This window comes from Petaurus breviceps, unplaced genomic scaffold (assembly GCF_028583685.1).
Source record: "Petaurus breviceps papuanus isolate PSGF00001 unplaced genomic scaffold, PetGlider_PUasm1.0 90822, whole genome shotgun sequence".
In the NCBI taxonomy this organism is placed as follows: domain Eukaryota; kingdom Metazoa; phylum Chordata; class Mammalia; order Diprotodontia; family Petauridae; genus Petaurus; species Petaurus breviceps.
The window spans coordinates 2,771,027-2,786,095 of NW_027187351.1; the positions used below are offsets into that span (position 1 = coordinate 2,771,027).

General features: G+C 38.5%; 3 long non-coding RNA genes across 3 annotated transcripts in view; 1 reads left to right on the forward strand and 2 right to left on the reverse strand.

The window, feature by feature from the left end:
- The window catches only part of LOC138148134 (uncharacterized), a 411,090-nt gene that overhangs the window by 390,856 nt on the left and 5,165 nt on the right, over window positions 1-15,069 (forward strand). The gene's annotated exons all lie outside the window — the stretch shown is intronic.
- The window catches only part of LOC138148135 (uncharacterized), a 273,099-nt gene that overhangs the window by 208,288 nt on the left and 49,742 nt on the right, over window positions 1-15,069 (reverse strand). The gene's annotated exons all lie outside the window — the stretch shown is intronic.
- Window positions 1,559-11,053, reverse strand: LOC138148133 (uncharacterized). The gene is made up of 3 exons (XR_011164978.1): window positions 10,857-11,053; window positions 2,420-2,517; window positions 1,559-1,695 (listed from the first exon to the last, which is right to left on the reverse strand). It is a non-coding gene; the product is annotated as an uncharacterized lncRNA (long non-coding RNA).

Genomic DNA, 15,069 nt, shown 5'->3' on the forward strand with positions numbered 1-15,069 from the left:
TTTTCATGTCTAGACCCCAAGATCTTAAAAATCTTGAAGATCTTTTCCAGTTTCCAAACTTGAAAGGCTAATTGTTAATTGTCTTTCATGTGAGTGTAATGATAATCTAATATCTGGCATCCCAGCAGGATTAAATATTAGCGGGGCTGACCTCACCACAACAAGAATAAAGGCAAATTCTCTGGGCCCTCTGATTGTGAAGTTATTGTAGTAGGGTCTGTGTCCCAGGACCTTTGAGTGAACTAACATAGATTCTACAGTGCAGCTAGGTGTTACAATGGAGTGAATGTTGGGCCTGAAATCAGGAGGATTCAGACACTTATTAGCTGTGTGACCCTGGACAAGTCACTTAACTCTATTTGCCTCTGTTCCTCATCTGTAAAATGAGCTGCAGAAGCAACAACAAACTACTCCAATATCTTTGCCAAGAAAACCCCCAAATAGGGTCACAAAGAGTTGGGCATGACAGAAAAATGAAAGAACAAACAGCAACTTGGATTCTACAGCATCCCTTCATTCAGTGAGTGATAAACTTGAATGGTGTTTAAAGTCAAAATTTCTTAGGAGGATTTAAAATGTCAATGACTGGCTAGAGCAGACCTTTCTTTTTTTTTTTTTTTAAAGCAATTGGGGTTAAGTAACTTGCTCAAGGTTACACAGCCAGTTATTTCTGGGTGTGGTGCTAAGTATCTGAGCCCAGATTCAATCCCCAGGTCATCCTGACACTGGCGCCAGTGTTCTTACTTGCTGAGCCACCTGGCTGCCCCTTAGAGCAGACCTTTCTAATTCTAGGTCCTTAATTTTCAAACCAATCCTGCTTGTCATGATACCATATTCACTATTCAATTCATCTCCTTTACTTTCTCTGATTGTACTTCCTAGTGTCCCAGCACTGTTGGAAAGAGTTTAGGAGGGGCGGCCAGGTGGCTCAGTGAGTAAGAGCACCAGCCCCAGTGTTGGGATGACCTGGGTATCAAATCCGGGCTCAGGTACTTAGCACCACACCCAAATATAACTGGTCATGTAACCTTGAACAAGTTACTTAACCCTGATTGCTTAAAAAAAAAAAGGCCAAAAAAAAAAAAGGAAAGAGTTCAGGAATCTCATGTTGACTAATTTTTCTATAAATTCATGCTGTCTAATCTCAAACGGACTCTTCCCTACTACATGATAGTGCTTTTATCCATATCTTTTTTTTTCCTTTTTGCTTTTTGGAGGGCAGTTGGGGTTAAGTGACTTCCCCAAGGTCACACAGTAAGTTTGTGTGTGTGTGTGTGTGTGTGTGTGTGTGTGTGTGTGTTAAGTGTCTGAGGCTGGATCCGAACTCAGGTCCTTCTGACTCCAGGGCCAGTATTCTGCTCACTGAGCAACCAAGCCTCCCCCACCCCCCTTTTCCATTTCTAACAGATCCAATCAATGTATACACATTTATGAAGAACCTACTAGGTATCAGGCATTGTGCTAAATTTTGGTGATACAAAAAAAAATGACAAAAAAAAGCTCCTTGGGTTTACATTCTCTTTTTTTTTTTTTTAAAGCAATTGGGGTTAAGTAACTTGCTCAAGGTTACATGGCCAGGTGTTTCTGGATGGGTGCTAAGTGTCTGAGCCTGGATTCAATCCACAAGTCATCCCAACAGTGGAGCTGATGCTCTTAACTCGCTGTGCTACCTGGCCACCCCCTTGGGTTTACATTCTAATGGGAAATAAAATAATTGAATAGATGCATACAAGATACATGCAGAATAGACAGAAGTGACCTAATTACATTGCCTTCCACAGCTGACAGCTATTCAGAACTTTTCTTTCCTCAAGCCATTCCCTCCTCCCTCACTCTTAACAAAGTGACCTACTTTAAGTACTTAGTACTGGCACATAGTAGGTGTTATGTAAATGCTAATTGTTGTTGCTATTATTATCATTACCATCATTATTGTTATTATTATTATGATTACTTTACTGAGATTGAGGATATTCTACTAAAATTCCTGCAACTCCTGCCCTGCATTTCTTTAAGGCTCTCCTTGTCATCACTGTCCTATCCTCTTTCCCTGCTGTCTCAGATGAAGACATTTCTTGCTAAGGTTAATGCCTCAAATCACACCCTTGGTTGGTTCCCTCTCTATTTCCTCCTTGATCTTCCTCCATAAATTATACCCTGTTACATATATCTACAATCTTTTCCTGTCTCCTGGTTCCTGTTCCTCAGTTCTCCTGTTCCCTTTTTAATTAAAAAAGTACTCATACATTTTAAAACAATCTTCATTTCTGAATATATCCTTTTCTCTTTCCTATCTAATGAACCATATATAATTTTTAAAAGAATAAAATAGAAAGAGAAAAAAAGAAATTCATAAAAACTTAACATATCAACTAAGTTTTGACAATATAGGAAACATTCCATTCTCAAAGTCTTTCACCTTTGCAAAGGAGGAAGAAAGATTGATTTCTCATCTCTTCTTTGAGGCCTCTTCAATGGTCTGCTTCAAGGAGATGAGGGCCTGAACTTGGATGGAGGCTGTATGAGTAGGGAGAAGATAATGTATGTGAGCAATGTTGTAAGACCTAAATTTATGATTCAACATTCTCATATTGCCCCTCTCAAAAAGAAATGTTTTATTTTCATTTCTTTAGTCTGGTCACTCAGGGTCAAAACTAAACTATGGGAGGCAGCAAGGTGGTACAGTGGACAGACTTCTGGGCCTAGAATTAGGAAGACCTGAGTTCAAATCCCACTTTAGACACTTACTAGCTGTATGACCCTGGAAAAGTCATATAATTTGTTTACCTTCATGTGTTCAACTGTAAAATGGGGATAATAATAGAACCTAACTCACAGAGTTGTTGTAAGGACTAAATCTATAAAGTCCTTAACACAGGGCCTGCCACATGATAGGAACTATATAAATGCTTGTTCCATTTCTCTCCTTCTCCTTCCCCTACTGATACTTGAGCTATCATACACTGATGGATGGAAAAGATTTCAACCTGTGGAAATGTAGAGAACCACACAATATCTCTTAATCTTTTAAAATAGTAATAGAATAGAGAATTGGGCTTGAAAAAGTCGGATAAAAATTCTGCTTCTTCTAAACGCAGTAACTAGTTCCCTTCATTTAATAAATTAAGATTTATTATATACTAGATATAAAACAGAATCCGCTCTGAAGGAGTTTATAATTTGTTTGGGGCAGTGAGTGGGGGAAGATCCTTACACAAATAACTGAGTATTAGGAGAATGTAATAAGTGTGAATGTAACACTAATGTGAAAGTTTTGAGGAGAGAAGAACTTGAGTGACCAATAAAAAATAATTAGAGAGGTGATAGGTGAGGCAAGGGAGGTCCACATTGTGGCAGTCAAGGAAAGAGATAATGGCAAGATTTAGAAATGGTCGACAGTATGAAATCAATCAATCAATATTTATTAAGCTCCTACTATGTGCCAGGCATTTGATAAACACTGGGGATATAGCAAGAGATAGTCCCTGCCCTCAAAAAGCTTACAATCTAATGATAGTGAAGGTCAAGAATAAAGATAATTAAATTTGATGATTTGTTGTTGTTTTGACCCATAATTTCATTGGTGTAGTAACAGTTTTAAACTTTTTTTAATCCCATCACTCTTTTGCATTCTTAAAAATTATTGAGGAGCTCCCAAAGAGTCTTTGTTTATGGAAATTATATTTATATATATTTAGTATATTGGAAATTAACATGTCTTACATGCAAATGTAGTTTTGACCTCTTGGATCCCAGGGACTAAGATGCCCATGAAGCCTCTGACCACACTTTGAGGAGATGCCAGTAAGGAAATGGCAACTAAGCCAATCTATTGGAGACTATTCTATAATATGTAGTCTTAAAGAGCTGCCTGGGGCCCCTGAGAGGTTAAGTCACTCTCACCAGTATGCACCAAGAAAAGGGGTTTTTTTGAATAGGTGCCATCTAAGTTATATCCTGAAGGAACAGAAACACTTTAACAGGTAGAGCCAGGAGGAAATCCATTTCAGGTATAAGCCATCATCAATCTATCAACAAACACTTAATAAGTACCAATATGTGGCAGGAATTGGGGGCTAAAAGAGAAAAGTGAAAATTCCTGCTCTGATAGAGATTGCATTGTATTCCACACAGGAAGACAATATGTATATGAATGTAAAAAATAATTTAAAAAATAAAAATTTCTCTGTGGAATGGGGAGCCAAAGAACACTTAGCAGTTGGAGCGTGGCTAATGAGGAAAGGTTTTATGTAGCTTGAGCCAAACTCTCAAGGAAAATAATGAGTGATGGGATCAAAGGTGTTAGTTTGCCTATAGGGGTGGGGAACCTGCAGCCTCAAGGCTACCTGTGGCCCTCTAGTGTCCTCAAATTCGGCCCTTTGACTGAATCCAAACTTCTGTGAAAACCTCACAGGTCAAAGGGCCACACTTGAGGACCTAGATGGCCACATGTGGCCTTGAGGCCACAGGTTCCCTACTCTGGCCTAGAATATACAATATTTGGAGGGGAATAGTATGAAACAAGGTAGATTTTGTACACTAAACATGGAAATTTTTATTGTTTTTTTTTGAGAAGAGGGGTAATATTAAAATAGTGTATTAAAAGAATTTTATCAATTATTTCTATGCAATACCACTAGTTTTGGCCTTCTTGCCTACATTAATATAATAGCTCCCTAATTATTTCCCTAGATTCTATTTGGTATTTATACCACTTCTGAACATATTCTTCATACCATTGACCAATTAATCTTTATAATTAAATGTTCTGAACATTAAGTATTCTGCTTGAATATCTTCAAGGATTTCCCATGGATGCAAGTGTAAAATCTTGACCCTGGCATTCAAGGCTCTCTAAATCTACCTGTGCTATTTTAGCTCATCTACTCCCCTTCCTATATTCTGTGTTCAAGGCAAGCTAGTATATTCTCTACTTTCAATCACTTCCTTATTTCTCTTGCCTCTGTGCCTCTACTCATATCATCATTCCTGTATTGGTGCAGTGAACAGCTCGTAGTGTTGGAGCTGAACCAAGAAAGATACTGCCATATATATTCATCATCACCAAGTCATAACAGTCTATTTATCAGTCAACAAATATAAGGCAGAAACATACCTTAGAAATATTAAAGACAGGAGTCTAAATGCAGAAAGAAGCATCCTTTAAACATTTTTTTCTTAGGTTAATTTGTTTTCTTTAACAGCATGACTTACATGGAAATATGTTTTGCATGACTGCATGTGTATAACTTTTCTCAAATTGCTTGCCTTCTCAATGGAGAGAAAAGGAGAGGAGAAAGGGAAAGAACTTAGAATTCAAAATTTGGAAAAAGAATGTTAAACTGTTTTTACTTGTAATTGGGGGAAAATAAAATATTAAATTTTTAAAAAGTATCAAAGACAGTTAAGTGGTATGGTAAATAGAGTACTAGGCTTGGAGTTGAGAGAACTTGATTCATTTCTTGTCTCAAAAACTAGACAAATGTCATGGTTTCTACCATTCATTATAATTCTTCTATACAACATGACTAATGTGAAAATATGTTTAATAGGAATGTATATGTAGAACCTTTATCAGATTGCATGCCTTCTTGGGGAGGGAAGGGGAAGAGGGGGGAGAAAAATTTAAATTTATGTAAGTGAATGTTGAAAACCAAAAATAAATTTAAAAAAGAAAAAATACTAGCCAAATGGGTAGATCATTGGCCCCTCTTAAACCTCATTTTCTTCTTTGGTAAAATGAGGAGGTTGGACACGATGCCTTTAAGATCCTTTCCAGGTTTAAATCTATGAGCCTATAATTATATAATCCATCCAGTAATCCCTAGGTCCCTCCACGGTGTACGTGAGCTATATCTCTCCTCACCCCTAATCTACTTTTATAACACTAAACTAATGGATGGGCCTTGCAAAGGAAGGAAGCAGCTCCCCTATTATTGGTTGTTTTTGTTCAGTTGTTTTTCAACCCCATTTTGGGTTTTCTTAGCAAAGATACTGGAGTGGTTTTCCATTTCCTTCTCCAACTCATTTTACAGATGAGGCAAACATGGTTAAGTGACCCGCCCAGGGTCATACAATTAGTAAATGTCTCAAGCCAGATTTGAACTCAGGAAGATGAGTCTTCCTGACTCAAGGCCTAGTACCCTATCCACTGTACCACACAACTGCCCTTCTCTTACTGGTACCACCAGGCATTTGTTAGCCTGTTTTTTAACCAAATTTCATAATGTCCTTCTACTTCATAGACTCTATCATTATTCCCAACCTTGGAGTAATGATAATGGTACCTGCTCATGAAACAGCAAAGCTATTCTTATAATGAATGAAGCAGGTACGTTGGGAGATCAAATATCTTGACCTATAATTCCATTGATTTAGGGCTCTCCTAGTGAAGAAAATCCTTCAACTACTGCAGATCAGTGACTGTTGTGCAAGCTTCTGTATTTGAGAGTTTGCTGGAATGCTGAGAAGTTAAGTGATGTTTCCAGGGTCACTTGGTTAGAAGATGCCAGAGTCGAGATCTTATTCTAAGTCATACTTATACAAACACTGGCTCTATATCTGCTCTTCCATCCTGTCTCTTGGGCAATTTATACTACACCATGTCCTACTCCCTAAGCTTTGTCCTTAACTTCACCTCCTTCAGAGAACTTTTTCCTTTGAATGCGTGAGAAGAGAGATGAAACAATGAATGAGGAAACGTGACCTGACAGCAGAATCTGCTCCCAAATGTCAATGACAGCTAAGCTCACTTTAACTTAAGAGAAGAGGAGAAAAAAATAAACAAAATAAAACAAAAACAGATCCACTGTTACCATGCTTTGGGACATTTTCATGCAACATGAAAAAAAAAATCAGTATCAATAAGATTCTCATTTTCTTGGAGGCTTCAGCCGGGGTAGAAGCCTGAAGCATTTAAACAGAGGCTTCTGACTTCTCTTTTTAATGTATAGCAATATTAGTCAGTTCCTCTCTCTTTTTATAACTCCTCTGTTCAGAAATAATGAAATATACAAAGGAAGGTAGTTCTGACTGATCACAATTCTCTGTCTAGAGTAAACTGGCTTTAAAGTATAGATTAAATAATGAATTATGAACAAACTTAAAAAAAGAAACTTTGGAATACACATTTACTGTCATGGGCAAAAGAAAAAAGACAAGGGGAGTTAAAATATGCCATCATGTTTCTCATATATCCTAGTGAGAAATGTTCAGTGGGCCTCAGTCTGTCCCCACTGTAGCCCACTTCAGAGCCTTGACAAGCATAGGCAGTAGCCCCGGAGCCAAACTGCCTCAACTTTTCAACCTCTGATCCCTGAATCCAGCTTCCATTCCCTCTCACTCAACTAACTCCACTTGAATCCTACTCAGAATCTATCCAAAAAGAAAAGCAAAAATCTCAAACTCCAACCACTCATTCTGTCTCCCATACACTCAGGATGGAAAGAAACACTACATTGTCCTACATTTCCCAGAAACACATAGAGAGGCTTTTAAAACTCTCAGCCCACAGAAATTCATCTCCCAAACCCTGCTACACAATGATGAAACAAAACATAGCCCCTGTCCTCAAAGAGTTTATACACCAGATGGGGAATGGAGAATAAGATGAATAACTATAGAATTCAACTACTACCTCCTAAGGTTGTTTTAAGGATCAAATGAGATAATATGTGTAAAGAATTTAGCATAGTGCCAGACACAAAGTAGACACTATATAAATATTACTATTATTAATTATTTCTTTTTTTTGGAGGGGGGAGACGAGGTAATTGGCGTTAAGTGACTTGCCCAAGGTCACACAGCTAGTAAGTGTCAAATGTCTAAGGCTGGATTTGAACTCAGGTCCTCCTGACTCCAGGGCCAGTACTCTGTTCACTGCTCCAATTAGCTGCCCCATATCATTAATGATTTCTAGGTGTTCGGGACCCAATTCTTATTGTCCCCCTCTCCTCTCCTGATAGCTCCTTCTATGTCTTCTTTGCTAGATCCTTTTCCAAATCATTCTTCATGTGTTCCACAAGGTTCCAAGTGTTACACAAGGCTCTGTCTTGGGCCCTTTTCTCTTTTCTTCTCTATACTTCTTCACTTGGTGATCTCATCAGCCATATCTATGTTTATGATTCTCAAATCTACCTATCCTGCCCCAAACTCTCTGCCAGTCTCCAAGTTCACATCTCCAACTGCCTTTCAGCATCTTGAACTAGATATATATTAGATGTTGTAAACTTTACAATCCAAGATGGAATTCATTATCTTTTCCCTAAATCCCCCTTCCAAACTTCCCTACTTTGACTGGGGCACCACCATCCTCTTGGTTCCTCAGGCACTCAATTCCTCACTATCTCTTACCCCACCTCCCCAATCTATTTTCAAGGCCTTGTAATCTTTCTTTCACCTTTGCAATTTCTCTCCAATATATTCCATTCTTTTCTCTGACTTTGCCACCACTTCAGCACCTCATGCCTGGGTTATTGCAAGAACCTGATAGTGGGTCTGCCTGACTCAAGTCTCTCAGCACCCCAATCCATCCTCCATTCAACCACCAAAGTCATTTTCCCAAAGCAGAAGTCTAACCATATTACCCCCCCCCACACACACACACACACTCAATTCCAGCAGCTCCTATCAACTCCAGGAGAAAATACAAAATCTTCTCTTTAGCTTTCAAAGCCTTTCATAACATAACCCTCTCTTCAGATGGGAGAGAGGGTAGTTAGAAGCAAACACTTTTGAAAAGGGACAGGTCAAAGTAGAAAATAGAATAAGTGGGGGGCAGGATAGGATGGAGGGAAATATAGTTAGTCTTTCACAATACACCTACTATGGAAATGTTTTGTGTAACTACACATGTACAACCTATATTGAGTTACTTGTCTTCCCAGTGGGGGTGGGTGAGGAGGGAAGGAGGGAAAGAATCTGGAACTCAAAAGTTTTAAAAACAAATGTTTAAAAAAAGTTTCGTTTTGTTTTTTACATGCAGCCAGGAAATAAGATATACAGTCACTGGGGTATAGAAATCCATCTTGCCCTACAAGAAAGTTAGGGGGTTTGGGGGAGGATATAAGAGAAAGCAGATTGGGGGAAGGGTTTTATTCAGTAGGTTAACTCTCTTGGGGTGGGGGGTAGGGGAGAGATGGGGAGAAAATTTGTAACTCAAAATCTTGTGGAAACGAATGCTGAAAACTAAAAATAAATAAATAAACATTTTAAAAAAAAACATAACCCCCTCCTACCTTTCCAGTCTTCTAATACCTTACTCCCTACAACATACTATTTGAACCAATGATACCTGTTTCCTTGCTGTTCCATCTCTTACTCTGGGCATTTTCTCTGATTGTCCCAGAAGCCTGCATTGCTCTCCCACACTTCAGTGCTTCCATTCTTCCCTGGCTTCCTTTAAGTCCCAACTTTAAGATACCATATTTTACAGGAAGTCTTTCCCAACCTTACTTTATTCTAGTGTCTTTCAGCTGTTAATTATTACTTATTTATCCTGTATATTCCTTGTTTGTACCTACTTCTTTGTTGTCTTACTCATTGGACTGTGAGGTCCTGGAGGTCAGGGACTGTCTTTTCCTTCCTTTTGTATCCTCAGAACTTAGCACATAGTAGGCACTTAATAAATGTTTATTGATTTATATATCTATATATGAAGATATATGCATATATACATATGTTTAGAAATTCAATAGACATGCATAGATATCCTAACAGTATTGCATACAGGATTAAAATAGAATATAAACTCTCTAAGGGCAGCGACTATTCCATTTATTTCTTTGTACTTTTAGTACCAAATATAGTGCCTGGTATATAGTAGACACTTAATAATTTCTTGATTCATTTATTCAAGAAGAAAGGAGAAGCTACTTATAGCTGGGTATAAGGGAATGATGTAATTAAGCAGATTACTCCTGAGCTGAGCCTTGAAGGAAGGAATGATTTCAACCACCAAAATATAAGGGTTGGGGATAAGGGATGGGGGGAGACCATCCTAGACATGAAGGAAAGATTCCTAAAGACTTGAAGGCAAAAATAAAAATGGCAGGACAAGTTTGTAAAGAAGCATTATTGTGGTTTTAAAAATGACTCCTCATCCCCATTTTCCAAGAGGGACTTGAATTTTTTTTCAGTTTTTGTCTCCCATAATAAATGATCAGCATGCCAAATTGATGTGAATATCAAGTTAAAACTTTTGGGAAGAAGATGGAGTCTCCTAAAAATATGTCCCTTCTAAATAGCTAATACAAAAGACAACTCCACTGATATCCAGTGAAGTTCATGTTGCTCTGTCAGTTCTGGGACCATCATCCATGACAGATGTGCTCCTGGTAATTTGGCCCCTCACACGTCACCGTTTTCTTGACAGCAATTCCATGTCAGTTTGCCCAGATCCCTTCTGTCAGCTCCCATTCAGTTTTATAGGTCAACCTTACACCTGCAAGCTGGGGGCCTGCCTCTGTCTCGGGAAGGACCTGTCACAGTGGGACAGTCAGCATGCTCCATCACACGGCAAGTTCAGTCAATAGCAACTTTAAGTCAGAGCCTGGATGGCTTTTCTGACTCTGTGACTTTTATGTACTACTTTTTCCAGTGTCAGACATTTGCTCTACAGGATAAATAATTATTTAGTGGTTAGATGCAATGGCTTTGAGAAAGGGCAATGGGGTTTGAGATAAGACTGCCTTAGTAGGTGACTTGTGTCTTCTGGAGCTACTGCTACTGCTAGATGGGCCCCTAGATAGGAAAAATGCAACCACAAGTACTTACAAAGAAATAACTCACTGGGCTTGTTACTTTCCAAATCAGTGTGACCTGGGACAACTCAAGTTCAAGGTTATGTTGAACCTTACCTGATCCAGTCAAGTCCTTAGCCTTCTTGGGTCTCAATTTCCTCATCTGTAAAATGAAGGGTTAGACCACATGGTTTATATGACCATTTCCATTTCTCCATAAAAGTATTCAAGGAATAGAAGAGAAGCAATATCTTGGAGCAGCATGCATTACCATAATTCTGAATGTTACTTAAGTGACTTTTCCATTGGATTAGGTCAAAGGCCTGTAAGTGAGAAAAGACTGAGTCAAAACTGTTTGAATGCCTACCACTGTGTGAATATTACCAGGTGTGTGATCTCTGTCAAGTCATTGCATTTCTCTGAGACTCAGTTACCTCATTTGTAAACTTGAGAAAATAATACACTTCTACCTGCAAAGTTATAGCAAGGATCAAAGAGGGCCATGCATATTGAAAATATTTTGCAAATGCTAAGTAAATGTAAGCTATCTAATTCTTTTTCCAACAAATAATATTTATTTGTATCTTTTGAAAGTGAAAATAATGTCTTAATATACTCTCTACCCTGCCCCTGAATCCTTCCTTATAAACAAAGAAATGCTTCAACAAAACTCAAAATTCGACTCTATTCTGCATTCTTCACCCATAAGACCTCACCTCTCTGTTGAGAGGAAAGGGGAAAAGTTTCTAGATAGCATTAATTATGTGCCATGCACTGTGCTAAGTGCCTAAGAGGAGAGGAGAAAAAAAAGATATTTCTCACTTTTTCTCAAGGGACCAAGACTGGACATAACATTTTCAGTGAGTTGGGCAACAAGCTCCTCTTAATGAGACACAGGAGATGGGCAGGGTTATTAATATATAGTTTACTCAATAGAGTCATTAGAGGCTTGTTTCTAATGCCAGAACATTTGTAGTTCAAGTATGATGCTGGGATAAGAAGAGACCCAAGTTGTTGAACATTTAACAAAAGGAAGCTTACTTTGTCCTGACAAAGCAAGGATATGTAGCAAGCCTTCAGAGGCACTTAGCTTCTCTGGAACGTGTTTCCTTCTCCCCCTCCCAGTAAGGAAATATATCTGGTCAGTAGGGAAGTGTAAAGTCATTCACATGGACTTCAGAAATCACCAAATCCAACATACCCAGACTCCATGTGGCCAGGACTTATATGTTCTTTAGTGACCAAAAAGCTATGTGAGAAAAGTCAAGACCAAACAGATTTTGGGAGCAGTTTAGTTTTATTTTATATAAAGCCACCCCTGACTATCCATCAAGTTGTGAGTGGAATGAAAGAAGCTACATCAGGGAAATGCTTGAAATAATAAGCCCTTTCATTTGGCAAGTTTATAGGAAAGCCGCAGATCAGTCTTCATAGATAAAGGGAGTTTTCTCACTGGCAGCTATCTATACCAATGAAATCATAGGTGTGGTTTAAAGAGGGAGGGAAGGTAGAGTAATTTACCTGAAGAAATTCTGACTCGAGAGGAGGGGAGGTGGGCACAGCATTCCAACCCCTCCCATACCAATATGGGTCAGAAGTAAAACCTCCAAAGCAAGAGCAGACTTCCAATCCCATACTAGCTTCAAGACTGACATTTCCAAAGTGGGACTGGGAAGGGCAGTGGAGGCAGTATAGTACAATGGAAAGCACACTGTCTGTGGAATCAAAGGACTTGGATTTAAATTCTACCTATAAGATTTACTATGTATGTGATCTTGGGCAAATCACTTAAGTTTCCTGGTCTCCCTTTCCCCATCTATAGAGTGAGTTGGTTGGAGATGGCCTTTGAAGTCCCCTCCATCTTTAAAGCTACAGTCTCATGATTAGAAACCAGGTATGTTACCAGGGAGCCTATATGGCAAACCTGGTCAGAAGAGGGAACCCATGATGGTCTTGAACTCTAGATGCCTCTCACTCTGTGTTCCAGGATTGCTTAAGTTTTTTACAGAGAGGTAATGAGTCTCACTCAGGTGGATCTGATTGGTTCCCTACCCCTGAGGTCACAAGCAAGGAGCTGCCACCACCATTTAGCAAGGGCGCGGTATTTCCAGCTTTGCAACATTCCAAATATAGAAGTTTCCAGATATTAGAAATTCCAGACAAAGGGCCGGGAGCACCAGGAAGGGGGAGAATGGCTAGGGAATAGACAGCTTCTTGGCCTAGAAAAGTCTAGGCCTGAAAAACCAGAGCTTTTCCCTGAGTACAACAATCTCATTGTTTCTTTATTTTCATAAATTAGAAAACACCCAGAAAATAAAAAGCTACAGGGCCTTATAGCTAGTAAGCATTCAATAATATTTGTTGAATGAATGAATGAAGGAGGGAATGAAATTTAAAGCCAGTTATTCTAATCTTATTAATTTCTGTCTTCAAACATCCTTGGATTGTATAATTGTCCTAATGAGGGTTCCTTGGTAACAGTTTATTTCTGGCTTGTCTATATGAGAGTACTAAAGCATTGATCATTTGGCCTAATAGCTTTTGTGTATATTGCAGATCACTGGAGTTAGAGATGGAAATATATGGCAGAACCGACTGTTCTACTTGTAAGCTATTACTCAACATGGGCAGCACATAAGAGTAGCAACCAGCCCATTTGATTAATTTCAAAATTACCCACTTGCTTATGAATGGCTTTTCCAATAGTTTCAGAGCATTTGTCTTGAATGCTTTATTAAGGAGCTGTTCCTTGTCACCAAACAACTGCAAACGCATGTAAATATACTAAGGCTGCATATGTTATAGAATTATCAATGACTCATTAAAACTATGCAAACAGTTTTAAAATTCACCACATCCTTGTAGACTTGACTCAGACTCAGGCCCTAAATCTCTTACCACTGTCTCCTACCCCTAACACTCCAAACATGAGTCTCCTCCTAACTCTTCTATAACTGTTGATGATACCACTCTCTTCCCATTTCCTGAGATTTTAAACCGACAAACCATCTCAGATTCTTAACCATAACCTCTAAGACCAGTTCCTAATTGGACTTCATGCTTCAGTCTCTCTTTTCTCTAATGATATTCTCCATATCACTACCTGCAAAACTTCCAAACTCTAAAAGAGCCTAAGGTTAATAATTCCCTCAATTATCTCACCTTCCACTCACTTTTGACTCCCAATGTCAGTACTTTAATAAAACTGTTGTCTGCAAGGTTATCAATAAGCTATTTAAGCTTCACTTTCTTCAACAAAGCATTTATTTTTTTTTTACCTCACACTATACTCCTAGTGAAAACAAATAAAACCCTTGAAACATATACACATAGTCAAACAAAAATCCAATCACCTTTTTTTCAGTCCTCATCTTCACTCTAGCTCTGGACTTTTGAACACCCCCTTCTTTACACATGTCATTGATTTTCTAAGCTTCCATAACATCTACGAATCTTTTTCAGTCTTCTTTGTTAGACATTCAGCCTTCCCGTTCATTAAATCAAACCTTACCACCTTCTTACTAAGTATGGACATTTCTTTTTCTTTTTTTCAATTTCACATGTGAAATCATACGAAACATTTCCACATCAGCCATATCACAAAAAAGCAGGAAAAATAAAGAAAGCAAGAAAATTACACTTTAATTTGCACTCAGAATTTGCCAGTTTCTCTCTTTGGAGTTCAATAGTACTTTTTCATCATGACCCCTTTGTCATTTTCTTGGATCACTGTATTGATCAGAGTAGCCAAGTCTACCATTTCAAGTCAAACCATTTGGTCATCATTACAACATTGCTGTTACTACACACAATGATCTCCTGGTTCTTCTCATTTCACTTTACGTCAGCTCGTAAAGGTGTTGCCATGTTTGTTTTGTTTCTGAAAGCACCCTCCTTGTCATCTTATAGCACAATAGTACTTCACCAAAATCATTTGTCACAACTAGTTCAGTCCTCCCCCGATTGATGAGCATCCCCTCAATTTCCAATTTTTTGTAACCACAAAAAGAGCTGCCATCAATATTTTTGTAGATCCTTTTCTTATTTATCTCATTGGGGTACAGAACCTAGTAGTGGTATTTCTGGGTTAAAAAGATATGCATAGTTTTATAACCTTTGGGGAATAATTCCAAATTGTTCTCCAAAATTATTTGATCAGTTCATGAGTCCACCAGCAGTTATTAGTCTATGTATTTCCCCTCATTCCTTCTAGCATTTGTGATTTCTGTTAGGAGTGAGATGGTGTAGCAGCAAGCACCCCAAGCGTCCTCAGGGTTGCTTCCACCACAGGTTCTTGGATCTTCTTTGTTAAAGGAAAGCAACTCAAAAT